This window comes from Rhincodon typus, chromosome 11, assembly GCF_021869965.1.
Source record: "Rhincodon typus isolate 14 chromosome 11, sRhiTyp1.1, whole genome shotgun sequence".
NCBI classification, from domain to species: domain Eukaryota; kingdom Metazoa; phylum Chordata; class Chondrichthyes; order Orectolobiformes; family Rhincodontidae; genus Rhincodon; species Rhincodon typus.
Window position 1 is genome coordinate 67,423,705 of NC_063342.1, and position 27,533 is coordinate 67,451,237.

At 39.4% G+C, this 27,533-nt stretch overlaps 2 long non-coding RNA genes across 3 annotated transcripts in view; one reads left to right on the top strand and one right to left on the bottom strand.

Annotated features, from left to right (window-relative positions):
- Nucleotides 1-23,547, bottom strand: part of LOC125484468 — a 42,244-nt gene extending 18,697 nt beyond the window's left edge. For both annotated transcript variants that reach the window (XR_007263306.1, XR_007263307.1), the window contains exons 1-2: nucleotides 23,342-23,547; nucleotides 18,927-19,071 (exon numbers count right to left, since the gene is read on the bottom strand). This is a non-coding gene — a long non-coding RNA (uncharacterized LOC125484468). The remainder of the gene's footprint in view (nucleotides 1-18,926; nucleotides 19,072-23,341) is intronic.
- On the top strand, nucleotides 11,453-13,082 carry LOC125484469. Its single transcript, XR_007263308.1, has 3 exons — nucleotides 11,453-11,765; nucleotides 11,864-11,921; nucleotides 12,436-13,082. It is a non-coding gene; the product is annotated as an uncharacterized LOC125484469 (long non-coding RNA).
- Nucleotides 23,548-27,533: the final 3,986 nt, after the last annotated feature.

Genomic DNA, 27,533 nt, shown 5'->3' on the forward strand with positions numbered 1-27,533 from the left:
TCTTTTAAATGTTGTAACTGTACCTGCATCTACGACTTCCTCTGACAATGATTTTCCAGACCTTGCCCTACCTTGATGGTCATCCACAAAGGGGCCTAAATTTCAAAGAAGTCTTGATATTCAGAACACTTTAAAACTAATGATACTGAAATAACTCCACAGAGCCCAGTATCCTGTCACTAAGTGACTCTTTATATATACATGCATAGTACTTTACACTGGTTCAACTTCCTCAGAATGAGCAGAATCTCTGACACTCCTGTTTATATCTGTCAGCTGGGGGCCCCTGATTGGACCAGATTAACAGAGCCAATCAGGAACTCATATTCTATGAGGTCTACCTGGCTGACCTCATTACAATCACTACATCACCATATTATATTTAATCATTTTTTAATTCATTCACGGTATGGATGTGTCACTGGAAGGCCAGCATTTATTGTCCAAAACTAATTTCTGCAACAGTTTATGTGGTGTATATACACCAAGTATTGTAAGACAGGGAGTTCAAAGATTTGACCCAGTGACAATGAAGAGAATTATGCAATATTTTCAACTCAGAATGGTTTGTGATTTGGAGGGGAATGTGCCGTTGTGGAGTGTTTCCATGTTCTTGTTTTGGTGGAGATCATAGACTTAGAAGGTACTTTTAGTACATCTTAAAGATGATACATAGATAAGAACATAAGAACATAAGAAACAGGAGCATGAGTAGGCCATCTGGCCCATCGAGCCTGCTCCGCCATGCAATAGGATCATGGCTGATCTTTTTTTGGGCTCAACTGCACTTACCCACCCGCTCACCATAATCCTTAATTCCTTTACTGTTCAAAAATTTTTGCCTTAAAAACATTCAGCAAGGTAGCCTCAACTGCTTCACTGGGCAAGAAATTCCACAGATTCACAACTGTTTGGGTGAAGAAGTTCTTCCTCAACTCAGTCCTAAATCTGTTCCCTCTTATTTTGAGGCTATACCCCCTAGTTCTAGTTTCACCCACCCGCGGAAACAACCTCCCTGCTTCAATCCTATCTATTCCTTTCATAATTTTATATGTTTCTATAAGATGCCCCCTCATTCTTCTAAATTCCAATGAGTATAGTCCCAGTCTGCTAAATCTCTCCTCATAAGTCAACCCTCTCAACTCTGGAATCAACCTAGTGAACCTCCTCTGCAACCCTTCCAGTGCCAGTACATCATTTCTCAAACAAGGAGACCAAAACTGCACACAGTACTCCAGGTTTGGCCTTCAGCAGCACCCTATACGGTTGTAGCATAACTCCCAATTTTTAAACTGCATCCCCCTAGCAATGAAGTACAATGTTCCATTTGCCTTCTTAATTACTTGCTGCACCTGCAAATCAACTTTTTGTGATTCATGTATGAGGACACCCAGGTCCCTCTGCACAGCAGCATTCTGCAATTTTTCACTATTTAAATAATAGCTGTTATTCCTTAGAAAATGGATGACCTCACATTCACCAATACTGTACTCCAAATGTCAGACCCTTGGCTGCTCACTTATCTTCTCATATCCCTCTGCAGAGTTTCAGTGTCCTCTGCACACTTTGCTTTACCACCCAAATTCATGTCATTTGTGAACTTTGACACACTCCCATCCATATAAATTGTAAACCATTGCAGTCCCACAATGATCTCTGAGGCACACCACTAGCCACTGATCGCCAACTAGAAATACACCCACTTATCCCTATACTTTGCTTTCTGTTAGTTAACCAATCTTCTGACTATGCTAATATATTACTCGTAACACCGTGCACCTTACTAATACCTTTTGTGTGGGGCACCTTGTCAAATACTACCTTAGTGTACTGGTGATGATTAAAGCAAATGTTTGAGGTGGTGGATGAATCAGGCTGCTTTGTTGTGGATGATTCTGAGTTTCTTGAATGTTTTTGGAGCTGCACTCATCCAGGTAAGTGGAGAGTATTCCAACATACTTTTGCTATGTAGGTGATGAAGTATCAAGAAGTGAGATAGTCCCTGTAGAATTTCAAGCTTTTCATGTGACCTGCAGCATAATGTTTTCGTGGTTGGTCCAGTTCATTTACTGGTTAATGGTGACCTCACCCAGATTGTTGGCAGTAGGTGACAGCATTGCTGCTGCATGTCATTGGCAAGTGGCTAGATTCATTCTTCCTGGAGATAAACTTCACTGATTTGATACTTTATACATGGCCAAAACCAGTACATTTACTAAACCTATCAGAGGGACAAAATAAGCTTTCACCTAGATGCTGTACCAGCATACTTGCTTCAGTAGAATGCCAGTAAATACACCATTTTCTAATTATTACATCCTGAGACTTCCATTTTTCTAATCAACCTGTTCAAGGATGATACTACACACTTTTCAAGCAGGTAGAATTTGAACCTGGGCCTCCTGGAGTAGGGACATTACCACTGCACCACAAGAGCCCTTCCTGAAACTTCTACACTTTGTTTTGACTTAATTGATTTAGCCACCACGCTTTACAACTATACAGTCTTGAGTTCTGTTAGTGGCTGAGACTAACGTTTATCCCAATAGGAAAACCTGAAATTATTTTTCATCTGCTGCTCTGCATTCCAGTTTTGACTAGCAACTAGCATTTCAATAACTTTTCCATGGCCAGTGGGAGTTGTCAAATGCACCTGTGCATCCCTACTTGATAAGAGGCATACAATAAATGGCAATCTCCACTTTCTTACAATGTAGAAGTACAATATTCCCTCAGAACACCTCACCACCGTTCCTGCATCTGCATCACTACTAGCTGCAGAATCAGGGACTACACTGTAACATAGTCGGAGGGAGAGAAAGAAGAAAACCTACTGAGGGCACTCTGGTGGCATCAGTCACATTGTACTGTACATGAATTCTTAATTTGGCTCTACATCTGTTTGTTTGACAGACTGTGTAGACAAATACAGGCCAGTGAGTCCTGCTGACACCTTTGCCCCTGGTCCTACAATATTCCTATTCATTCCCTGGCCTGTGTCCTGACTTGTTGGTGTGAATGAGTTCATCGGCGATGCCCAAGACTGGAAGGTGCGCAACACATACGAAGCTAATGCATTAGGAAGGCCAGAATTTAGGAATCTCGCGGGTCTGTATCCTGTATAATGCATGGGTCTGTGTATAATGTTGTTTCCTTTTAAATGGCCTCACATCAGTAACTCCCGCTCCCTCCCTTTGAATGCAAACAATTATCCATCCATTCTGGATGTGGTCGCAACTATTTTGTTTCCATTATCTATTTTAATTTCCAACACGATGGAAACCAACAGTAAGCAAGCACTCTTTGGTCAGTGCCTGTTAGCCTTCACCGCTAGGTGTTAGTGAACACTGAATATCCAGATCCTCTTCCTAGTAGCCCTTCCTGTGAAGGATGCTTTGCATCTCTCCAGATCTCCACCCAACCCCTCTACATGAACCTTGGCTGCCCATTGTTCCTACCCAGCTTCTGGCATATTAAGTAGCTGTGCCAGATGTGATCATCCATGGCAAAAACACCCTTCCAACCCCTCCCCATAAAGCCAAGATGCTGCTGACAGTGCACAAACCCATCCCACTTAGAGTCGTAGAGTTGTACAGCATGGAAACAGACCTTTCAGTCCAATTCGTCCATGCTGACCAAATATCCTAAATTAATCTAATCCCATTTGCCAGCATTTGGCCTATATTCCTGTAAACCCTTCCTATTCATGTACCCATCCACTTGTCTCCCTTTCCATTTCATGATCTACAGTGTTCCCCCTTATAAATACAGTTGCCTCCCCTTCACAATTGTTGTCCCATCTTCCCCAAAGCCTGCAACCCCAATCCCAATGAATAGATTCCAGAATCACCTTCCCGCTGCACCTCCCTTCTATCCACCCGTCCCTTTAGTTTCCATGGAATAATATGATAGACTAACCACAGCCTATTCCCTTCACCAATCTAACAGTACAACCCAGGATGAGTAGTGCCCAGACCCCTGACTGACGGCTATACACCTCCCCAACTGCATTAGTCCTACCCTACAGACTGACACTATGAAGACTACATAGGTGTGGACCACCTGACCTTGGCCAATTCCCAAGACTTGTTTGGGAGGCTGCCCTTGACTCACTTTGTAATAACCCCCTCACTGATGGATGCCTCCATGGACTTCGATGAGGACTACTCCCCTAATACTTTGAAATATGGTGCTTGCTTACTGTAAATAGCCGGTTTGCTGTGTAAGCTGCTGTAACATGGTGTAGGTGTAAAAGTGGTATATCACACTGCCGTACTGCAAGATTGGATGAGGACTGCTGATCAACAAGGCAATCTACCTGATTGTGTGACTGTGCTATATGGCAAGACAGAGATGCTGTGAGCATGCAGGTAGGCACTAAGTAAGCAAGCACTAAGAAAGCAAGTGAGCAGTCCTGAAATGCAGCCTGGTTCAATTTGTGAGCTAGGTCCCTGCATGCAAAATGTCCTTCAGCAGCTTTTCAATACTAGTTGCCAGTGTGGCCTGCATCATGGTCTTCGGGGATTGACAAATGTCAGATGCCAATGTCTGTGGATGAGGAGTGTGTGCAATGTTCCCTCTAAGCACATTTCAAGGAGTTCTAGTTCCAGAAGTCACTGCCGTGCATAGACCTCAGAGGCCCATGCAGCCGGAAAGCAAGTTAGAGAGAATGCTGGGTGCATACAGCTGGTGCCCATGGTTCATGCCCAAGATGCTGTTTGATGCTAAGCGACATGGGAGCAGTTCACAGCTTGCAGCCAGCTGAAGTTACAAGGCACCTTGTTGAGAATTCACAACTACCAGATTGTTTGGCACACTGGGAAGATAGGAAACTAATTATTAATGAAGTATCTTGTGATGTTAATAAAGCATTCATAACAAGTTATAACCCACCTTGATTGGCAACTCGCCACTTTCTAGTGCGAAAATTGCATCACCACTCGGCAAATGCATAAAAGATGCAGCAAGTTGCTACTGATGTTGAGATGGGCCTCACTGGACTGTTCACCCGATTCTATCACAGATTTCGCTAAAGGACACGTTACTCAGATCCCTAGAAGATACCACCTACATGGCTTTACAGACTCCACCCTGCACTTAAATTCATAAACAGTCAAATAAGCTCTCTTTAACTTGATGTCATAATTGTGAAATTGGCCAGGGAGTGTGCTACTATTGGCTACTGCAAACCTACCTTCATTGATCAATATACACATCGGGATTGGAGTTTTGTAGCACACCGAGACCTGATGATGTGTATCCTAGGACTATGTGGGAGGCTAGAGAGGAAATTGCGGAGATATTTGTATTTGGGTGAAGTGCCCAAAGGTGGTTAATGTTGTATCATTATTTAAGAAATGCTGCAGGGAAATGCCTGGAATCTACAGACCAGTGAGCCTAACGTCCTTGGTGGGTACATTGTTAGACGGGATTCTGAGAGATAGTATCTACAAGTATCTCAAGTGGCAATGACTCATTTGGGATAGTCAGCATGGCTTTGTGCATAGGAAATTGTGTCTCACAAATTTGATTGAGTTTCTCGAATCGGTGACCAAGAAAGTAGATGAGGGCAGAGCAGCAGACATTCTCTACATGGAGTTTATCAAGGTCTTTAACAAGGTACTGCATGTTGGGTTATTGAGTTAGGCTAAATCTCATGGGATCTAGGGAGAGGTAGCCAAATGGATACAAAATTGGCTTGATGGTAGAAGACAGGGGGTGATAGCAGAGGGTTGTTTTTCAGACTGGAGGCCTGTGACCAGCGGTGTGCCACAGGGATTGGTGCTGGGTCCATTATTATTCATTTATACAAATGATTTGGATGAGAATTTAGGAGGTATGGTTCATAAGTTTGCAGATGACATCAAGATTGGTGGTATCGTGGACAATGAAGAGCATTATCTGGCAATGCAGTGAGATCAACTGGGCAAGTAAACTGAGGAATGGCAGATGGAGTTTAAGTTAGATAAATGCAAGGTGTTGCATTTTGGTAAGACAAACCAGGGCAGGACTTACAGTCAATGGTAGGGCAATAATTTTCATTATGGTGTTAAATATATATTTTATTTCCAAATGCCAGGTTGTCCTGCCACTGCCAGGATTGAAAGTGTGTCCTTAGTCTGTTTGGATGGATGGCGAGAATCTGTTTAAAATATTACCAGCTGCGGCTGTCAGCCCGCATTCAGAGCTACTAGCTCAATCAGATGCAGGTGACTACTGTTGAGGCTGTAGGTAGTAGAAGAAAGTGCCTCTAGATTGAGGTGCCTAGAAGGCCAGGCATCTCTTTGCAGTTTCTGTGCCAGGCTTAGGCAGACAGAACCCAACAAAAGGAGGTGTGAGCTTTCCAGCACTCCAGCAGAGCTACAGGGTAGCCACTGCCACCAAGGGGCGCCTCCATTGGCCATGGAAATGCCATTAAAAAAGATCCCAACCTTTACTGCTGACAGGCCTGGCATCTCATCAGGCAACAGCAGTCCACCTGATGCCTAGTACAATGCTGGGTGGGGTGGAAAGCAGCTGTGATTTAGCTACTTGATTGGTTTAATTGGGTGCCCATCACTTGTCATTCCATAGTGAGAATAACCTGTGGTGACAGGAATGTGTTAGGTTTCACCCCTCCTGCCTTCTCCTGCCCGTGTACTAGGCTTCCTGCCTTCTTAGCCCTTCCCTACAGGGCTGGTAAAATCCAGCTCAGATGTTCTCCAATGGCAGGGTCATGAGTATTTCAAACTAAATTTTCAAGATAGAAGTAAAAATAATAGGTCCTCCAGGATCTTTAAAACTGTAAGTAACCAGAAGAATGAACAAATTTCATTCAAATTAAATGATTTCCTGATGAAGATGCTACTTTTTCTTGTTATTATTGAAATTTGTTAGTAAAATTTCTATCTTGATTGATCACATATAGTTTCATGTCGTCAGACTTTTGTAGCAAATTAACTATCAAGCAACTAGCTGCAAAACAGGTACAGTATGCATTATTTCTTCAGATTCCTACAAGGGCAATAACTTTAACGATCACCAAACCAGACTACATACTATAATCTCCCAACAACATCTTGATCAAATAAATCTATATTAATCAGTTTACATAGCAACGCACTTTGGCCCAACATTTGCACAAGGGCATTATTCTCAAGCATTGTGCTGATATTACTCAAGAGTTGTATAAGAATGACCTTCAACCAAATTGAATAAGGCTATATCATTGGTAACATTTACAAGTCTCTGAACTATGACATTTCATGTTTGATTCTCTTTTTGCTACCAATTTTTATTGTCTTTCTTTCACTCACCATTTTTTATTTGTTCAAAGGATGGGAGCATCATGGGCTACGCCAGCATTTATTGCTCATTCCTAACTGTCCAGAGAGCTAGAATTGCTGTTGGTCTGGAGTCACGTATACAACAGGTAAGGACAGGAGTTTATTCCTTTAATGGCACTAGTGAATCAGAGGGGTTTTCTTCCTGACAGTCATCAATGGTTTCATGGTCATCATTAGACTCTTAATTCCAGATTTTTAATGAGTTTAAATTCCACCATCTACCATGGTAGAATTCAAACCCAGGTCCCCCAGAACATTATCCTCATATCTGGGTTAATACTCTAGTGATAACACCACTAGGCCATCTCTTCCGCCTTCACCACCGGGTCATGCATTAATTCCTGATTGAGAAATTAAGCAACTAAATTGTTTGTAGAACTCTGCTAATTACATATCTGACCTATTTGTTAGAGTTTTAGAAATAAATAATCTACCAGTATTCCCTCATCTAAGTGTTGCATTCAGTAATTGGTTTGAGTGGCTCAAGTGGAATTTAAGTCTTCATTAAGAAACAGCAAGGCTCAAATGGCACTTAATTACAGAAATTCCAAAGCATCTTCCCAGTACTGTGGTCTGTGGTGCAGTAGTAGATCCCTGCCTCTGGGCCAGAAAGCCCAGAATCATGTCCTAACTACACCAGAGGTGTATCATAATATGCCTGAACAAGTTGATTAAAAATATTTTTCAGTGTTCCATACAATGCAAAAATATAAAAAATGGCTGGAGAAGAAAGCTTTATCATTAAAAAGTCTGGTCTCTTTGTGACTTCTACAATTCTAAAAGGAATAATCTGTTGCAACAGTAAAAAGAATGGTCAGATTTACAATTGATGTACACTGCATTTTCTGGAGCGTGCTCAAATGAGAAGGTAATTTGCAAAGTGAGCAAATATTTAAAATCATTTTAGAACATCACTTGTTCACATATAGAATGCAGTTCCAAGGTGCAATTGAACACTAACAATAATGTTAAAGAGGAAGTCTTGTGGCTCATTGGATCGTTACCCTGCCTCTGAGTCGGAGCTCTGGATTCACAGCCCACCCCAGGAGTTGGTGGCCAAGGAAGACATGTCTATAACAAGGCCAAACAGTTTGAGTGATTATACAAGTGAATTGCTCCAGAAAATTGGACTCCCTAGTGTCCAATTGGCCCAGTTGGCTGGGTGGCCAGGATCAGACTGTTGTCAATAGTATGGCTGGAGTGGATTTTAGACTAGTCTCCTTATTCTGGAGGTCATTGTGCTATGGATTAGAACTGTCTTTGTTCAGAGAACTGAAGAAATGCTGTGAACAGATGCAAAGTTAATAACAAATTATGAGTCTCAGTCAATTGCATAAGGTCACAGATGTAACACCCAATATAGACAGGTCAAATGTATATTAGTTGAAAACAACATAATTAATTTTTCCTATTTCAACCCTTCAGTATTTACAATATCGCAGAGTGGGAAGGTGTTGACAATGCCGTTGGGAAGGAAGTTCCAGGAATTTGACCCAACAATGGTGAAGGAATGACTGTTGCAGATTAGAATGATTTGTGGCTTGCACAGTATTATGCAGGAGGTCATATTCCCATGCATCTGCTGATCTCATTCTTCTTGATGGTAGCGGTTGCACGTGTGGAAGAGTTTTGATGAGTTGCTGCAATGCATCTTGTAGATGATACACAATGGCAGCAGTGTGTATCAATGGCAGTGTCTCTGACTCCCATGTAACCACAATGAGGCATGCCAGTACATTTATCTATCTAAGCTAGTCTCAATCAATAATAAATTAATAAATGCATGAATAAATGAAACCAATGTGAAATAATGAGATAACACAGAGTGGAGCTGGAGGAACACAGCAGGCCAGGCAGCATCACAGGAGCAGGAAAGTTGACGTTTTGGGTCAGGACCCTTCTTCAGAAAAAGCTTCTCTGTCGCCAGCATCTGCAGTTCTTACTATCGCTCAATGTGAAATATTGACCTATTTATACTGGATTTTACATCTGTGTCTTCATACAGTTGACTGACACTCATAAATTGATATTAATTTTGCCTCTGTTCACAGCACTTCTTCAGTTCTCTGAACAAAGTCACTATGACTTTCTGCTGAACTTTTGTTACTTAGTTCAAAATAAGTCATACTGCACTCAAACATTAACTCTATTTCTCTCTCCACAGATGCTGCCAGACCTGCTGAGTTTTGTCAGCACTTTGTGTTTGTTTCAGAATTCCAGCATCCGCAGTATTTTGCTTTTACTTCTATAACATATTTGACTTCACACTGCGTCAGCTGATCTGCTGAACCCCTCATCCTTGCCTTTGATACTTCAATCACACTTCTAACTGGACTCCCACATTCTACCCTCTAACCTTTACTGATTGTTACTTAACACACAGCAAGTCACTTACCCATCACCTTTGCCTGCTGAACTACATTAACTCCCAGTCTTATCCTGGTTTTCAATCCCTCCACAGTCTTGCCTCTCCCTATCTCTGTAATCTCCCCCAATATTACAACTTTCCATGATAACTGCACTCATTTTTGTGCATTCTCTGTTATAATTGCTTCACCATTGGTCAATGCTTTCAGGGGACTAGGTTCTAAGTTCTGGAATTGCCTCATTTGCCTCTCCATCTCTCACTTTCCTTCTTTAAAGCATTTTTTAAATCCACCTCATGTCTTTATGTGACTTGGCATCTTAATTTATTGTATTGTTTTGTGAAGTACCTTACGGTGTTCCAATATATTAAAAGCATTTCTGATTGTAAATTCCATGTATTTCAGCACTCCCAGTTGTAAATTACCCCCTTTACAAAAAAAATGGCTCAAGGGATTAGAAAGAAGCTACCAGCACACATTTCTATGCTTTCAAAGTCTATTCTTGTGCAAGTATTGTCTAATGCTAATCGCTATAGTTTCTCCAGAGTTTCAGCATCTGGATACATGATATTGCAATGCTATTGTGTGTAATGGTGATGTGTATGACATTGCATTGATTGTGTAGTGCTCATCTGCAGTTCTTTATTTAAATTTGCATCTTGTGGGCTTCAGAATGTTTTAAAAAAGACGAGTCTTCGTGCAAAACCATGAGCTAAATATTGTTCAATTTGTCTGTGAAAAGGGCCAATGCACTTGACATTGTCAAATCTCTGTTTTTCTCCTGTTGTGCTTATAAGGAACTGGTGTTCTGCAGCAATGTCCAACAGGTGATGTCAGAGTCCCAAGCAGTCTTAAAGCTCAAGTCTATATGAAATATTTTGTGAATTTAAAAGAATTGGATTTTGTTTAGTATTCTTCCTGTTCTGGTAGTTCTTTTGTTGATTAGAAAATCAAGATTCCTAAGCAATCTTAAATACTACATATGCAAATTAATGAAAAGATATAATTGTCATGTCACGCCCAAGATTCATAGTAAACATCAATGCGGTCACAAGGACAAAGACTTGGATACCTTCTGGCTTATTAAATCTATTAAACATGAATACATGTACCTTCTGTGCTTTAAACAACTATGACACCATAAGACACTTAAGTTATGACTGTCATCAATGCAAAACAAAGCAATTTATTACAATTTTCTTCTCTCGTGTGGAAGTCAACAAGTAAAAGCAGACCATCATAACTAAATTATTTGACAGGATAGGAGAGTTACAATGTATCCTGTAGATTATTTGCCAACAATACATACTCGTAACATCAGTTTGTTGTGTATAAAATTATAGTGAAAAATCATAACTTTTAAAATTTAACTACATATTTAGACTCAACAGTAACATCATGGTACTAAATCTAATTAAACATTGTTTGTTATCTCTCATAGCCTTGCAAACCAATGACAACTGTCACAAATTAACATTAGTAATAGCTGCTATCAAGTGGACATTCAAACTGTCTATGAGTCCTTTCCACAAAATGTGTACACATAGGTAAATACAAATACACATTTTTTTAAATGATGTGGAGGTGCCTGATGACAGGTGACTTCATCTATGAAGGAGCAGCCTTTCGAAAGCTTGTGGTTTCAAATAAACCTGCTGGACCTGTCGTGGGACTTCATTTTATTTAAAATAGTGTAACAGTAATGAAAACAATATGACCTGTTAGCAAAAATATTACTTGTTATCTTGCCTTTTCCAGAGTGCGATATGGATTTCTTTTACAAAGGTTATCACAAACACGTGGGATAATTTGACCCGCTGGTTTACTACAACTGGATGGTAGGTCGCGTGTGCTGTGCGCTTTCCTGCAGGGACCGCTCCGCCTACCCTTTTCGCAATGTTGACGCAATCTATAAATAGTAGAACAAAAGGACAACTTCCTTGAAGCTTGCTGAAACTGCATAAAAGGATAAATGTTGACGTTGGAGAACATAAGCCCCGATATTTTTGCGAAGTTTTGTTTTCTAAAGAGTACACGTTCTAAGAGTTGGATTACATGAGATGTTCGAGTGTCAGTAAGTGTCTCACATTGTTTTCTCCTATTAAAACTCAGGAAGTATTTAGTCATGTACCTGTGTGAATTTTATCAAAGACTGTTGCTTCTTTTGTCTAGTACATGAAAGATTATTTAGACACAAAACGGACTAGTTTTGAAGCGTTCAACTTATGTGGTGAGTGTGAAACGTATTCCTAAACAGTGCATGATCGAAAAGCATGTTTGGAGTATATTAAATCGCACCCTATCGGGCATCAACTTGATTGTAGTAATTATGCCTAACGACGTAATGACGCAATTACAGATTTAAATTTTAAAATAGCTGATATTGCAAAAGGACAGTCGCACATAATACTCCAGTTTGTTTGTCTATTTTCGTGTAGATAATTTGTCCACTCTTAATCCGCACATCCTATACTGTCGAGCAAAGCTGTGCAACTGATGATAAAATTTCCGTAATGACTGGAGAAACGTGATACGTTGTTTATTTAAATTTGTTTTAAGTCGGGTTAAAACATAAAGGGAAAAGACAATAAATGTACGACCACTCTCCGTTTACCTTTGTTAATTTAATATCACCGGATAATGCAGCATGTGCAAGCACAGCGCACCTTAGCCAAGGTAACATAAAGCATTCTGGCAACATTGCATAGAAGCAATAATACTACCGTATTTACATTGATACACAGAGGTACTCGGCGTAAGGAGATTGACAGACCGGACCTCCATACAATAGTCAACCTAGAATTGGGAAAAGTCCAAATTAGGACAGTGATGGCGTCACCGACCCAATCATCGATGTTCAGCGTGGCCATGAGGGTGGGACATCCGCTTTCGCGGAGTACTTTGTTGCAAACAATAAGCCATTTACAATACTGAGAACTGAAGAGGGTGGCTGTTATATTTTGTAATGACCGATTCAGAGTAGAACTTGGGCAAGTAGGCCGGCGTATGGACGAAATAAACGGAAAGTATCGCTACAAACAAAAGTTCGCATTTTCACCGGACTGCTTGACGATGGGTTGGATTTTTATTTTAAAAGTTAGGAGAAACGATCTTTACAAATAACCTAATATAGTTCTTGTTAACAACTGGTGCTCGAAGTGTAAATATTACGAGTAGCACCGTGGTTAAACGACTGCAACTCAAAGCTCGATTGAACAGCAAGTCCTTAATGCCCGAAAATGTTTATTCCGATGGAAGTTTGGTACAACAAATGCAAGATACAGTGCTTTTAAGAAAAAGTCTCATGCAGTCTGGTTATAGAAATACATTCTGTCTGACTGATTGCTACAATCATACTGTTAAAAAAGACCAGTAAAAGTTGTTGTCTGTACGGCATACTTAAAGGCACTTTTGTAGCGGCTCGTTTTCCGCAACCTTGTTTGTTTGCATTTTAAGGGCGTATTTCCATATCATGCACCATCTTAGCTACCAGGAAAAATCCGACAATCTGGAGAGTTAAAGTTTGAAAGTTTCTACGGTTATACTGTAGTACGAGCACTTTTGATGTTGACAAGATAGTATTTATATTTTCAATTAACTGCGACATTTCTTCCTATCTAAAAGCGGAGCCGCATGTTGATCTTTCTGGTGGAATTGAGTTCCCCCCTCCTATTGGTCTTTTCAAAACAGAACACCTCTCATGAACGGAGACTTAGAATTAGTTCCAAACGTTAAAGGACTCATCGAAACGGATATCTGAGCATTGGTACAATTGCTCCAATATTAACGAAAAGATACTAGCTATTAGAACACGTTTTCCAACTACATAGAATTGGAGCACAGCTATCATTGATCGTGGCCTGCATTTAAGAACACCTGTGTCTTAATGTTGTACCCTTTTTTAATATAGTAAGATCCCAGAATGCTTCACAGGAGCATTCAACAAACAAACTTTGTCTTTGAGTCTATAGGTGTGAGACTGGAAGAGCACAGCAGATCAGACAGCATCAGAGGAGCAGGAAAGTCAACATTTGGGAGGAAACTAACTTTGACATTGACCCCCCACCCATGTCTCCTAATGTTACTCCATGACCAAAAGCTTGGTTAAAGAGGCAAAGATTAAGAAGCCTCTTTGAGTTGAAAAAAGGGAAAGAGGTGGAGAGGTTTAGTTCAGGAATTTAGATTAGATTTTTGACAGCTGAAGACTAGATCAAATGATGTTGAAACAATTTAAAATTGGGATCACTAGAATTGGTGAAGCAGTTATTGGCAGGTTTCAAAGCTGGAGATCACAGAATTAAGGAGATGCAAGTCCATGGAAAAATCTGGTTTTGAATATTTTTTGAAAAGTATTGGCTCCTGGGTAAGTAACGTTCATTGGTAAGCACAGGGGCTTCAGGTAAATGGAAATTAGGGCAGAGACTGCAGAGTTTTCAGTTGATGGTTAATGGAACATGGAATGTTTGTGTGCTTCAGCTATACAAAACATTAGTGGGACTATATTGCGAGAACTGTGTATGGTTTAATCTCCTTCTTAGAAGGATCTAAATGTGTTGGAAGCAGTTTGGTGAAGGTTCCTTAGACTAATACCTGCTTTGGATGGGTCCTGTTATGAGGAAAGATTGGACAAGCTAGACTTTTATCCACTTGAGTTTGTAAATTGAAAGGTGACTTGATTTGAAACATAGGATCCTGACGGGTTTTGACAGGGTGCATATAGAAAAGATCTTTCCTTTTTATGAAAGAATCTACAACTAGGTGTCACCCATTTTAAGACAGATAGGAATTTCTTGATTGAGAGTCATTGGAACGCGCTCCCTCCAAAAGTGAAAGCAAAGTCTTTGAAATATTTGTAAGCCAAAGGAAGACTGTTTCTAAATAAGCAAGAGTGAAAGGTTACTGGGGTAGATGGGAATGTAAAGTGATCAGATTAGCCATCATCTTGAATGGTGGAGAAAGCTTGAGGAGCTGAGTAGTCTACTTTTTTTTTCTTAGAATAGTTGAGTTGAGGTAACTAAGATGTGGATGACAGTTTCCACAATAAGTAGTGGAGATGGGGGGAGAGTTGTGCAACATTAGAGATGGAATGGATGTGTGGGTGGGAGTTCATCTCTGGTTCAGATGTGACATCATAGTTGCAGTCTATTCCTCTCTTGGTCTTCCCAGTATTTTGTTGGAAGTTTCTGCTTTTCTAGTACTAAATGTTGGTTAAGTTGTCCTACAGCTTGGAGACAGAGTTCCAAGGAGGTAATGATGAAGTACAGTTGTTCTTCAACAGCTTACATGCTCATACTTTTTGTTGCTGAGGGACAATACATAGAGATGTAGAGGGATCCCAGGTTAGATTCTTTGGTAACAGAGAATAATGGTGCAGATCAAGAAAATAAGCTCTTTCTTGTGATTGACTGACTAGAAATAGGCATGCACTCCTGCCCAGCTGGACGACAATGGATAGGTGTTAAAGGAGAATGTTGTGGTCAACAGTGTCAAACACTAAGTAGGTTGTGAAGTACAAGGAGATATTAGTTTTTGTTTCACAGGCATTGTTTTTCTTAGTTCTGGAGTTAGTTATCCAAACATTGAAGATTAATTCACAAGTACAGGTTTATTTTTCACAAAATGTTTTGGTACATGATATTCATACTATCACAAAGCTGAAGACAATATGTAGTTTCAATGTTTGTACCAACTTTACATTTGTAGTAAGTCAAAGCTGTTCCATTATAATTGTTAACAGTGAATTCACTCCTGTCTACATCCTTTGATAACAAAGTACAAATCTCAAGACAAGGATGGTCATACAGCCCATCTAAAGCTACAGAAATCTGCTATGCAGCCATCAGATTCTAGAACATTTGCGTCACTCTTGCCTCCTCCACTGCATTCTGAATATCCAGGTATTGATTCTCTGGCAAGAGAAAGTATATCCTTATTTTAATCACTGCCTTGCATTTTGCCACTTTACATTTGCTTCCTTGACCTGAAGCCATGGGTTAACCTAAGTTGCAAATTTACCCTTTCTATTAGTTTTATGTAGTTACATGGGTCGTCTTATTTGCTTCCTTTTAAGGAAAAATGTGTTGTAGTGAGTTAGTGGATCCTCTTAACTCCATCCCAAAACTCTAAATATAAAGCACTGAAGGCCACTGCAAAAGACTGAAAGGGGTGAAACTCTTTACTATGTAACAAGATGTTTTGTATACAGTAGACAAACAGAATGCTGAAGAAACACGGCAGATCTGCCAGCATTTGTGGAGAGAAGTTAATGTTTTCAGTCCAGTAAGATTCTTCAGCACTCGGAAGAGCCATACTGAACTGAATGCTAACTGTTTCTCACTCCAGAGATGCTGCCAGACTTGCTGAGTTTCTCCAGTATTTTTTGCCTCTGGTTTTCAGTATGTATAATATTTTGCTTTTAATTTTTTGTTATGCAGTAAACAGGAACTTCAACTCATTGTCATAATAAGTGAACTCTCTCTTCCACCCTCATCTTTTCTTCCCTATTAATTGCTTGACATTTCAATTAGCCCAGTGTATAGCAGCACTACGATCAATGGCTCAAATAGCTCAGTTGGGAGAGTGTTACAGTGAAGATCTAAAGGTCACTGGTTCGTTCCCATTCTGGCAAAGTCTAGTGTTTTGAATCTTGTGGTACAGTGTTCCTATCTCTGGACCAGGAGGTCCACATTCAAGTCCCACCTGCCCTGAAAGTGTCAAGCATGTCATAACAAGTTCATTAAAAATAACTTCAGTGGCAGTGATTATTGCCATACTAGTCTGAAAACACCTTATTTTGTGTAATGTTTTTTCTTTATTTTTTTGAAGTTAACCAGACTCTGGACTGGTTAGTACTTTGGATCGAAGACCATCTGGAAATACCAGGTGCATTAATTTTGAGGGTCTGGTGGCAGTGATACTGTACCTAACTCTGGGGCTAGAGTTAGGTCTGAAAGTCTGCTTTCAAGTTCCACCTGCTTCAGAAATGTTATAACATGTCTGAACAAGTTGATTAAAAGTACCTGAAAGCACTGTGTGGCTGGAGTAAAGACACTTCTTGTAACTTAACAAGAACTGGTTGAACAGTTGCTGCTTTTCTGTGTTTTTAAAGGAACAACACATTTCTCCACTCATTCTGTTTCTGCAATTGTAGAACCTGAGAACTTTTATAAGCAATTCAAAAGATTTTTGGTATCACCTAGACTGATAAATGAACAAGCTTTCTTGGCTTTCAAATGCCATCATCTAACTGCTCTTTAGTGCCAGTCTCCTCTGGGCAACCTGACATGCCTGGCCTGGCTAACTGTGGACCTGTTGCCAATCTCCCTTTTCCTTTCCAAAGCCATCAAACATGCTGTCTTCTCAAGTTCATGCCCATTTACCCCAGAACTCTGAATCCCTCCAATCAAGTTTCTACCCCTGCCACCACAGTGAAATGGCTGTCAATGTCACAAATGTCATCTTGTGTGACAGTGACAAAAGTTGGCAATTTTGTCGACCTGTCTGCAGCACTTTATACTTTGAACACACTAGCCTCCTTCAGTGCATGTCCACTTTTCCAGTAGAGAAACCGTATTCCAATGCTGTTCTGAACAGCATTCAGGAGTCTACCCTCCAATCTTGTCACTTTAGAATTCTGCTGTCCATGTTTTAACCTATGCCCTGTCTTCTTTGACCTAGAGTCGTTTCCCATTGAGCAATACCTTTTTTAATTATAAAATTCTATTTTTATTTTCTCAAATCACTCCCTCATCTCAACACTTCACGTCTCAGTAATCTCCTTGAACCTTACCCTTTTGAGATGAGTTGTTCAATTGGCAACAATGTCTTCAGCTTCCAAGGCCCAAAATTCTTGAAGCTACCACATTTTTTAGCTTTTAAGATGTGTCTCCAGCCTTGCTACTAATGGAAACTTTAGACATTGGCCCTAATACTTCCTTGTGGATCCAATTTTGTTTATTATTGTTCCTGTAAAGGGATTCAAGTTTTAACTATTGTTAATGGTTCTAGTTACATGTTGATAGTGACCTAGTTTTAGTATCAGAATCGTAAAATAACTGCAGCCATCAAGCTTTCAACATGTCAGCCTGCTGTCAGCAAAAGGGACTCTGCCAGTCCCAATTTCCTACCCTTTCCCTAAACCCTGCAGCTTTTCTCTTCAGGTACTAATCACATACACTCGCTTTTAATAAAAAAGCAACAATTAAATTAGTTATTACCACTAGGTGCACTTCAGATCCTAACCACTCGTTTGTATGAAAAAAGTTTGAATTGCATTTGTTCTTATTTCTTAAATCGCTGCCCTTTCGTTCTTGATCCTTTTTCCATTGGAAACAGTTTGTCTTTATCTAACATTATAATCTCCCTCTCTCCTTTTTTCTATATTTTTACTATTTATATTGCCATAGAAGATTTTTGGATTCTCTTTTCTAATAGTTCCCTCTTATTGTTTTTCTTCTTGGTTCCTTTTTCATTTCCTCTCTGTACTTTTCAATATTCAATTGTCATCCTGACACCTGTCATACATGTCACTTTCTGCCACATCTTTGTCATGCAGTGAACTCTGGCATTGGTTGTCTTTCCTTTCTCCTTTTTTTTTTTTTGAGAATGTATTTCTAATGTGCATGAACCATCTCCTCTTTAAATGCAGCCCATTATTTTGTTACAGTTCTGCCTGGCAATAGTTGATTCCATTTACTTTGTCCAGATGTATTCTCACCCAAATGAAATTCATCCTCTTCCAAATGAGTATCTTTTTAGACTACTGTTGCTGTTTATCCTTTTAATAGCCAGTCACAATAATATGTTCACGGTTCCTCCAAACTTTGCCCTGATATCTTCCCAAATCCAAATCTAACAATGCTTCTGTTCCTGTTAGCCTGAAAACATAATGATCAAGAAAATTCTATCGAATACACTTCAGAAGCTCTTCCTTCTCTGTTCCCTTTACGGTATATTATCATCCTAGTCTACTCAATTAGTGTTCCTAAACCACTAATTTTCCTGCAAATTGGCACCTATCTTTTCCCATTGGTAACCAGTAGAATACAAGCAGTAGTGTAATCATACCTTGTTTCTCAACTGAAACCAATTGTAACCATATTGAAACTGTTGTCAATAATAAACAGTGCTAACTCTCATCTTTTTAGTTCTGGCTTCCTGAAATAGAAACTCTTCCCTCAGAGCAATGATAAGTAATTTTAATACATGTTTATAAATGGAATTTACAGCTACTAACCTCCAAGATTTAATGATCACATTCACATTGGGTCAGGAGGTTTAGCATTTTGAACCTTGTTGCATTTGGTGCTGACAAGTGGTGATGGGGACTGTAATATTCAGCATGATGCTCCCCTCGATGTAAATATAACTGGATGCAACCCCTGAAATTGTAAACAATGTGTAGCCTTAACCACCATGTTCACATAAAATGAGTACAGTCAAAGTTTTATGTTGTCACCTGTCAGACTGTTGACTAGCATGAGAATACTTCAACCACTTAATACTATTCTCCAAGTGAGTCATAGAATGCTTTTGTCCATACTGATTTATTATGCAAGAGTGACTCAACCAGTCCCACTCCCATGTACCATTCTAGCAGCGTGCTATTTTTTCCCCTTTTTTGAGTGCCTATTCAGTTCAGTTTTGAAGCCACTGTTGGCTATAACATTCTCAGGCAGTGCATTCTTAGGTTCTAATAATTTTGCTGTGTTTTTCTTTCTTTTAGCAAAAAACACAAGTTTCCTCAAGCAGCCTTTTGTTCATTTACCAATCATCATAAATCCATATCCTCTAATTCTTGACTGTTCTGAAAATGCAAATAGTTTCTCTTCATTTACTTAGCCTAGACCCCTAATGATCTTCATCGCACGTCAAATCTAAAGCGTTCCAAAATTACTAAATATTCTAGGGGCAAAAGGTGAAGAGGAAATAAATGTAACAACACCAGGTTGGGAAATGAGTGGGGCTAAAGAGCAATAAGGCCCAGACCTGATGTGGTGCATTCCTAGGATATTAGAGAAAGTAGCTACAGAGACAATGAATATCTTGGTAGTAATCTTCGAGTATTCCTTAGATTCTGGAAAAATCTCAGTATTGGAAAACTGTAAATTTAAACTTTTCTAAAGGTAAGAGGGTAACTACTGGCCAATTAGCTTAATTTCAATTATTGGGAAAATGTTAGTCTATGATAAAGGATGAAATAGCAGAGCATGTAGAAATACAAAATATGATTAAAATGTTTCAGCATGGCTTGGTGAAGGAGAAATCATGCTTGACAAATTTACTAGAAGTCTTTGAGGAGGTAACAAACAGGATAGAGTGGAAGTAGTGGATGTAATATTTGGATTTTCATAAAGCATTTGATAAGGTATCACACATCAAGCCATTTAATAAGACGAGGGTCCATGGTATTGAAGGTAGGGTATTAGTTAGCCAGTCCTCTATCCATGCTAATAGATTTGGGATAAGGGGGACATTTTCAGGGTGGCAATCTTTAACTAGTAGTGTGCCATGATGATCCTAGATGGGGCCACAATTACATATTATATCAATCAAATGATTTTGAAAGTGAATATACAATTGCCAAGTTGCAGTTGACACAAATAGGTGGGAAGGCAAGTGGTAAGGATGACGAGTGTCTGCAGAGGTCTATAGACAAGCTAAGCAAGTGAGCAAAAACTTGGCAAATGGAATAAAATGAGGTGATGCATTTTAGCAGGAAGATGAAGATTACTTAAATGGAGAAAGACTGCAGAAAGCTACAGAAAGGATTTGGGAGTTTTCATCCATGAATCACCAAAAAGCTAGCATCCAAGTACAGCTGGTATAGGGAAGGCAAATGGAATGTTGGCCTTTATTTCAAAGGTAATGGAGTATAAAAGTAGGGAGGCTTTGCTAAAACTCTACAGTACAATGCACTAGCCAGACCACAGCTGGAATACTGAACAATTTTGGGCCCCCTTTGCTAAGGAAAGAGATGCTGGCATTGGAGGTAGCACTAAGAAGGTTCCCTAGGCTGATACCAGTGGTGGAGGGACTGTCTTTAGAAGTTGGATAGATTGAGTCTGTATTTTTTGGTTTTCCAAAAAATGAGTTACTCTTGTTAAAATACAGATTCTTGGCTCTCTTGACAAGATAGATGCGGAATGATTGTTTGCCCTCGTGGGATAGTCTATAAAGCAGAACACATTATACCCGAATAAGGGGTCACGCATTTTAAAACAAGTGAAAAATTTCCTGTCAGGGGATCAGTGTTTGTGATTCTGTGGAATTCTTTATTGCAGAATGCTGTCAACTGAGTCATTAAATATATTCAAGGCTGACAGTGAGTTTTTAAATCAGTAATGGAATTTAGGGTTATCGTGGAAAAGGTAGGAAAGTGGAGTTGGTGAATTATCAGATCAGTCATGAATGACAGAGCAAACTTGATAAACTGAATGGCCTACTTCTGTTCCTATATCTTATGATCTAACCTATCCCTTCTCCAGTCTATTGAAACAACTATCTTCCCCCTTCCCTGGAACTAAAATCATAGGCATAAGACTGCAAAGAAACAACTATTGCTAGTATTATTTGGGTTAAGGCTTGAATGCATTTGAGTGAAAAGGGCTGATCTTTAACCAGTGAAATTAAATTTACTTGATTTAATCTAATCGATGATAAGTCAACTTGCCATAATTATAGTTTTAATGCATTCTGTCAGTTGGAGAAAATTATAATTTTTAAACTTGCTCTTTACTTTATTGACCAAGCTGACTTTCTTCCAACAAATTTTAAAAATGACTTGCCAAGTACAATAAGCAATCACTTAGTTGCAAGGGCATATTTGTCATGATGATTTACCCACAATCATCTGCCACAAATTTCTTTTAGAAAAGGAGTTCCATACCCTGCCCCCATTTTAAAAAAAAAAAATCATGTTTGTATATAATTTAATCCAGTACTTATCCTCAAATAATGACATGTATCTTGGGTTACAAACATTCCATAGAAGAATGGAGGATTCAGCCATTTGGGCTGCTAGCATTCATATTGGACTGTATTCTCATGTTTATAGCCAATTTTCCTTGCTATTTCTCTATTAAACTAAATTGTTTTGCAACATCAGAAAAAGGATAAACTTCTATAAGATGTTCCTTTGGCATCTCTGAAACAAATATAAAACCTTAGATTCCTTGTGTCAAGCAATTAATATCGGAGGAAAAAGAAATCAAGTGTCTTTTGTCAATTTTCTGCAAGTGTAGGTCATAACTAATCATGAGTAACTGTGCAAGAATACCCGACTTGATTTATTGTGCATTTCCTATCGCCACTGGAATTTTCAGATCTACCCTGCCTCTCCCTTTCACTTTGATGTAGGTTGAAAATTAGTATCAAATGTGAACCTTTTTTGTGCAACTTCACAAAAATTCTCTAGTGACTTAATATTCTGGGTTGTGGACAATTTATGAAAACAATGGCAAAATGGGGAAAAAAATGAGAAATATGACAAATTGGTTTTATTAACTATCGCAACAGGAGAGGTGTAAAATAAAATTGCCATTGTTTAATAGAGAAATTGATTTATCAATCCTGAATTCATTGTTTAGGTGATCACAGATTTCTCAGGAAAATCTTGATAGTGCTGTGGCATCCTACTTGAGGCATAGGTCCTCAAACTTCAGCCTATGGATCACACAACCAACTGGATTGCCAAAAGTTGTTTACCCTGGCAATTTAGTTCTTTGTTTGGTTTCCTGTACTTGAATAGGTGTAGATCTTGTAAAGAGGTCATTTTTAGACCCTGTTGAATAAATCCTAATCTGAGTACCAATATCCAGTAGTAGCAACAACTGAGTTAAATCAACTAAAACACTGATTTTAAATTTTGTATATAACCCAAGATTCCATGGTCCACATCTATCAAGCCTAGTGTGGGCAAGGAAATAACTAACACTTCCTACGAACATTTAGAGCTCTGATCTTCACTCAAAAGATTTCAGCAATCTGGCATGTGAACATTAGAAGTTATTTCTTTTAGCCCACTGGCAACAAATTACCTACAGCCTGGTAGCCATTTTCAGATTATCAGCATTTTAAGATATGTTGTGAGGCATTTCTGTTTCCAGAGGGTTACCCATATCTTAAAGCGTAATGGGTTGCCTGATCTCATCAGATTGCCTTACCTGCGTCTTGATGCCATTCTATTCAGATGTTTAGTAGGACTCATGATTACAGGTGGTCATCCTAGTTGGTCCGGTCGAAAATTGCAAGCCTTAATCATTTAGGAGGCATCAATAATTCACTTTGACACGCCAGTTTTATCCAAGTTTCCCGTGATTGCAAAACGATGTCTTTTTTCATTTTCGCAATTGCTGAGGGGTACCCACAAACTTCAGATGCATACCAAATACACGGAGGCAGAAGTGGAGCCACACACACAAGCTTCGAGATCTTTCCGAATGACACACTTAACATGGAGAAGTTTTGACAGAACCTCAATGGAAGTTGGGGGGGTGGGGTTCGGGGAATGAATAATCGCCTTCTAAAATAAAGCACCAATTGAGTTCCTTAAAGCCAACCTTTACGATTAGTAAACAGATCAGGACTGCGTACTTGTAAATATTCATCAGAAACGGAATAGTGCCTTTTTAAACCAAAAAAACAACAGACCTGCAAAAGACGTGAGCCAGTTGGGTAAATTCAATATGAAAGCTCGGCGCAAATGGTGTACTGCTGAATCGTTCGGTCTGGTGTGGTTTGAAGAAGTGGTCTTCATTGAAGTGAGTGACAGTGCGGTGAGAGGCTGAAGGGAGGGAAACTGGTGGCGGAGCTTGTTTTGTGATGTGAGGAACCGTTGGCCGAGTGGCGGCGGCAACTCGCGCCGCTGCCGTTGGAGCCCAATTTCAAACTGTCAGCGCGAGGAGCCGCTATTACCCATCATGCCGCGTACTTCCCCCACCCCCACCCCCGCTACTAACGAATTTGAGTCGAATCTCGGTTTTCGGCGCCATTTTCGACTGGAGCGAAAAAAACACCGCAGCAGTACTACATACAGACACAGGATGAAGAGAAATAGAGTGGACAGTACTAAGGAGGATCGAGGAGAGAGGCGGGGAGAGGGTATGAGACGAGAAGGGAGGGTGTGAGGGAGGGAAAAGGCGAGAAAGGTTAGAGCTGTAGTCAAGCCGCTCACACACAGGTAGAAGCAGCTCGGATACAGATAACTCCTTCGTTGACCAAGGGGACTTTGCTCTCTTTTTCCCTTTAACCCCCACTTCAAATAATTAAACCAGTGTAAGAGGAGCAAAGGGATGGAAGACGCAGATCTTCCGCCCAGTGCGGAAGAAGCAGGTTTGTTCCTTTTTTTTCTTGTTTCTTTCCTGTCTCTTGTCAGTTGGCACTTGTTTTTTTAAAAAAAGTTTGAGTAATTTTGAGCGGGACGGGTGTTTTTTTTTCCCCTCTGTCCTGTGGCACCTCTTCTAAAATTTGTTTTAATTTATCCTTTGTCCTGAGGTAGGGGAAAAATAGGGTGCCTAAAAGGAGAAAGTGGAACTTGAACGTTGAATCCGGTGGCTTGTCGCAACGAATGACTGGGGAGTTATAATTGGTGCAATATTTAAAAATTGGCAACGCGATGATGGGGAGATGCACACAAAAATAGCTGATTCTGGGGAAAGTTTTTTATTGTATGTGACAGTGCGAGGGGATCTCGAACTCCCACCGTTTTCTATGTACTTAGTCAAATGGCGCGCCCCCTCCCAAAAAAAGTTATCGTTTTTCTCGGAAGTCAGCCCTGTTTGGTAAGTGTTGTTTTAAAATTGAGGACAACAACATAAAGGCTTTTGACTAATTTTTTAAAAATGTGTTGATGTATATGTTAGCCTGATTTTAACGGTGAGAGTGGGGGACGAGCTGGCTTTCCTACCCGCCCGGCTACAGTAAGTACAGTACGGCGACCATTGGCGTTTACCGCAAGTAACGAGGCACTAGATTCCCCTTCGGGTCACAACTTTCGCTATTTCCCCCTCACCCCTTCTGGGTAGACTGAATTCTTCAGAACCCCTCGTTTCAAGAATTGAAACGATTTTTAAAAGCACCCTGCAGCTTTCGTCGATCTTTGGAGAGAGAGAGTCTCAATGCGGGGACAGTTCACGATCCAAGGTACCTGTCTGTTAACGTGCATTTATTTTCGGTATTACTCTAAATGTCAAGACCGTGGTTTCATCTGAAATATTCTTCTCCAACTTCGCCTACCCCACTCCCTAACGTCTCCATGAATAAATGTCAACCTTTTTTGTATTTTTCCCACCTAGCCCCCACACTTATTTTCCCGAAACTTTTGGTGGATTTTTTTCCTGGAGTGAGTTAGAAGTTTCATTTTTTTTTTAAATTGGAATTAGTTTTGGATATTTCGTGACTTTTAAATTGCGACAATAACGGTATTTGAGTAAACTTTTTTCCTCTTGCTGGCGTGGGCGCAAATGAGTATGTGTACGTATGAAATCTTTGAATCGCAAAAAACCGTTATTGGCTGATGTCTGAGATGGATTAGAGTAGTTTTATGGGGATGAAATATAGAAAAGAAATGTAACGTGTGGCAGTAAGCAGACCGATATTGAAAGCTGATGTCCCAGTCATGTGAAAACTGGACTAAATTTGATCTTAAACATGTATAGTAACAATTGTGAAATGCAATTAATTATTTTGCATATTGCCCATAGTCAAGTAATTCTTGGGACGCTTGAGGGGGAGGAAATCTAACAATCCGATACCATGTCCTGCTGAAAGTGTAAATGTGGATCGTACAGCACGTTTCAGATATACTCGGGTTTTAAAACGTTGCCCCGGATTAAGCCCGTAAAATGGGTGTCGTTGTACGTGGTTAAATCTCTTCTAGTAATTTCTTCAATGTATTTTACAGTATTTGAGCGATTGCTATATAAAAATATTTTAAGATTGTTTAGACCTAGTAAAAAGCTTTGCGACATAAGACTGAGCAATATTAAAATGTAATTACACTTGCTACAGGATAATTTGAGTCCCACTTATTCCAAACGTGTTCATCTGTAGTAGGTCAAGGCCACGAATGGAAATTCATTGGTGTTAAACCTCTCAAAATCACTACAACGTGAAGTTGGAATGGTGCTGTCTCTTTACTGTCTTCCCCCAGTTTCTGCATGTGGTTTAAGTTGCAGTATTAGTGTGCAGGCTCTTCTAAAGAATATATTCATAAATTCTTAGCAAAATAAAACAGCCTTTTGAAAAAAAATTAGGACAAAGAAAACTACTGCACTAGTGCAGTCAGTATTTGGGTATTAGTAGCAATGCTGTACTTCTTTGTTTTTCATTTTTTGGCTTAAACCAAAATGGAAAATTAGCAAGAAATAATTGCAGTTGCTTATAGGGCAGCCTTCAGATATGTGTATATAATAGTTTTGCCTATTGTTGCTTTAGCATACAATCTTCTAGATATTAATAATGTGAAAACAGCCTCAGATAATTGAGCTTTTGTAAAATGTACTTATTTGTATTATGCAACAGTGACTATAATTTTTCCTAGACAGTATATTCATATTGACAAACCATCACTCTATTTTCCTTGCGCAACACCAATCTGAATCAAAGTGAGACTTATCAGAATGACTAAATGACACGGTGGTGGCTTGTTATTAAAGAATCCTACAATGTGTTAAATGTTGATTGTAAAATTTTCTAGGATATCTTCTAAATATTCCATTAATGGAACCACCAAATACATAATTTTTTTTAAACGCCTGTGAAAAGTTTTTGTACTTGCCATCTTTGAGTTTTTTGACCCAAATGTCATAGATTGTTAATTAGCAACGGGACATCTCAAAATTTAATGCTTGTCATGCTTCAGAATAGAAGTTGTGGTGAATTCTAAAGGAAAGCTACATAATGGCCTTCTAATCTCATATGGCCTAAAGCTGAAGGCAGTGAGCTGTGCCTCCCTGCCACCTCGACTCCTCTTTACAGAAGTCCTAACTGGAAGGTTGTGGAAACAATCCCAGGAAAATTGTTGGATGACTTGCTGTTATAGATCAGTTTATTGTAAGCTATTGAGGAGAGATTCCAATTGAGATTATATCAATGATGGGATTATTAACAACGATACATGTGTTGTACTGGAACATTGGCTGAAATTACGGTTGGTTTATGTCCCTTTTTGACGATGAGGGAAATCACTTGCAGCATGGCTTTAAGTAATCTCCACTCATTAGCATGACGCTGCAAACCTGGAAGTGAATGTGCAGTTATGATTATTAAATTATATATGTTTTTGCTAACTTCTCAACTAGATTACACATTTTGAGCTTTTGCTGTTAATGTTCAAATATTTTTGGATCCTATTTGAGTGTTATAATTCTTACAGACTTGCAAGGTATTGTTAAGCATCCTATAGTTACAGCATTGGGGTATAGATTTTGCATTGCGAGCAAATAATTTATAGATTTAAATCACATGGAAATTTTCTTTATCAAGAAGAATACAGATAGTAATTTTTGGTTGTGAAAAATTGCTTCTTACATTTTCAAAAATCTCCTCTTATAACAGACTAATTTTATAAAAGATACAAATATAAAATTTCCAGCAAAATACATTACATTATTTTGTCTGTCATTGACATAGTAATTTATTTTTTGTAGTCCTATTGGAGTTCTGTTCTCCTCAGAAAAAAACGTAGTATTTGCACAATAGATTAGTTACTTTGGAGATGGTAGGAACTGCAGATGCTGGAGAATCTGAGATAACAAGATGAGGAGCTGGATGAACACAGCAGGCCAAGCAGCATCAGAGGAGCAGGAAGGCTGACATTTCGGGCCTAGGCCCGAAATGTCAG